Source organism: Sorex araneus, chromosome 6, assembly GCF_027595985.1.
Source record: "Sorex araneus isolate mSorAra2 chromosome 6, mSorAra2.pri, whole genome shotgun sequence".
Taxonomy (NCBI): domain Eukaryota; kingdom Metazoa; phylum Chordata; class Mammalia; order Eulipotyphla; family Soricidae; genus Sorex; species Sorex araneus.
This window is the reverse complement of record NC_073307.1, coordinates 121,492,131-121,494,804: the sequence shown is the minus strand read 5'-3', so window position 1 is coordinate 121,494,804 and position 2,674 is coordinate 121,492,131. Positions and strand designations below refer to the sequence as shown.

Here is a 2,674-nt window from a genome sequence, read left to right as displayed (position 1 = left end):
AAATATAATTCTAGGTCTTAATTTTAACCCACTGGCCTTGTGTGAGGTTTTGTTCCAAAACCATTTTTCAATTACTACTTTTGTACTGTATCCTAAAGTCAAGGTTTATGATGCATCCTCTTTATTCTTCTTGCTTTCAGAACTATGTAGGCCAATCAGAAACTTTACCTTCTCATTTAGAAAAGAAACTAACAAAACAATTTTTAGTTTCCTTGAAAATTGTCATTGCTCTTTGAAGAAGCCAATTCAACACTTCCATTTGGGGATTGATTCAACATCTTTTTGATATTGAGTTTTATGAAATTATTATATCTTTTAGCTATCAACTTCTTATGTGTATGATTCACACACTTTTAATGACGTTTAGCATTCTTTTTTCACAAATTCACTCAGACTGTATCCTCTCCCTATCACTCTTCCAAAAGAAGAGAAGAACGATCATCAACGGTCAAAGGCAGTTGAAGAAGCAACACCTAGATCCAGCTTCACACTCAGGAGAGAATACTCTGGCTCCTTCTCATGGTTTCGGTGCTCTGCATGACCAGAGAAACTTCTCTGTAACAAACTTTAAAAATGACCCCCTAAAAATAGTCTTAGAGGGTGCAAAAAAGTACAGTAGAAAAAACATCAGTACCTATATGTTCTTTGCAGCACTGTTCACAATAGCCAGAATCTGGAAACAACCCAAGTGCCAAGGAACAGATGACTGATTAAAGAAACCTTGATATATATACACAATGAAATACTATTCAGCTCTTAGAAAAGATGAAGTCATAAAATTTGTTTAAGAGTGGATTGTCATGATGAGTATCATGTTAAGTGAATTGAATCAGAAAGAGAGGGGCCGGTGCTGGAGAGATAGCAAAGTGGGTAGGGCATTTGCCTTGCATGCAGCCAACCAGGGTTCGATTCCCAGCATCCCATATGGTCCCCTGAGCACCACCAGGAGTAATTCCTGAGTGCAGAGCCTGGAGTAATCCCTGTGCATCTCCAGGTGTGACACAAATAGCAGAAAGAAAGAAAGAAAGAAAGAAAGAAAGAAAGAAAGAAAGAAAGAAAGAAAGAAAGAAAGAAAGAAAGAAAGAAAGAAAGAAAGAAAGAAAGAAAGAAAGAAAGAAAGAAAGAAAGAAAGAAAGAAAAAAGAAAGGAAGGAAGGAAGGAAGGAAGGAAGGAAGGAAGGAAGGAAGGAAGGAAGGAAGAAAAAAAGAAAAGAAAGAAAAGAAAGAAAGAAAGAAGGAAAGAAAGAAAGAAAGAAAGAAAGAAAGAAAGAAAGAAAGAAAGAAAGAAAGGAAGGAAGGAAGGAAGAAAGGAAAGGAAAGAAAGAAAGAAAGAAAGAAAGAAAGAAAGAAAGAAAGAAAGAAAGAAAGAAAGAAAGAAGAGAAAAAGAGAGAAAAAGAAAGAAAGAGAGGGGCAGACAAAGAATGACTGAACTAATTTTACTGAGGACATTGTGGGTGGAAAATGTGGACTGATGGATGGTTGGTGTTTGATCATTGTATGACTAAAATTCAAACATGAAATCCTTGTTACTGTATTTCAGGGTGATTAAAAAAAAGAAAAAGTATAGTCTTAACAAAAATTGGTATTAACTTAGAAACCATTCCAAACTAATGTATTGCTATTTTTTATACATCTACACAGGAGCTGTTGTTCACATAGATTGCAAGTTATCCAGTGTGTTGGACACATTAACTTTTGGTGATGATACTATAAATAATTCTACATGTGTACATTTTGTATTATGTACTTGGCACATGAACAAACATCTCTGTAAATCAACAAATACATAAGAAATAAAGGAGGAAAATGTATGACATTTATATGTCATTATATATATTTTAAATGGCCATAAGTGTTGATTCTGTCAAATTTCACTTCCATCAATAAGTCTGAGAATGTCTCATCCGACGTTGTTACCACAGCTGAAAAAAATGGTTTACACTTTTACTCTTCAGGGAAAATATACAATTTTGAGAAATTACAATTTATATTTAAGTCATTGTAAATTGTGATATTTCACCCTTTCGGGTGTTCATACTAGGTTTATTTTGCATATAATTCAACTTTCCTGAAGAGTATTAGCATAATATTTAGAACTAAATTTAATTCAACTTCTGAAAATTTCTAATTGTCTTGCCATACTCTAAAATAGTACATATGAAGAAAAGTGATTTCCCACTTTAGCTGGAAAACAAAAAAGATGTATACATGTCATTTAAATCAGTAACCATAGCAAAAGAATTCAGATGCAAATGCAACTCTGACCATTTGCTTTCACTTGAACTCTCTTCTGCCATCACTCAGTCTGGCTACTGAATGTAGGTGAACTCCCTTCTCCATCAAATGACAGTGAGACTCAAAGTTTTACTCCTTTGAGTAAAATATTTTGTAGCTAAAATGGGATAAAACCTGAATTTAAGACCAAAACCAGAGAACTCCAAGTCCAGTGCATTTTCATTGATATATATTCCTCTAAGGTCTCTGTAAATCGCGTTGTCGCGGTTTCCCTTCGCCAGCAAAGAGAGACGACACCGGTTGAGGGTCCTTCTGCAGCAAGTTTATTGGAGATCTCCACACGTACACCAGTGGGGGAGGAAGGCCCCGACCCTCAGAGCGATACCCTTTTTATAGAGAAGACCCCTCACTTCTGACGTGTTGCTCGCCAGTTGGCTGT

General features: G+C 35.5%; 1 non-coding gene across 1 annotated transcript; it reads right to left on the bottom strand.

Annotated features, from left to right (window-relative positions):
- Window positions 1-384: 384 nt before the first annotated feature.
- LOC129406140 (small nucleolar RNA U3) lies at window positions 385-595 on the bottom strand. The gene has a single exon (XR_008630814.1). It is a non-coding gene; the product is annotated as a small nucleolar RNA U3 (small nucleolar RNA).
- Window positions 596-2,674: the final 2,079 nt, after the last annotated feature.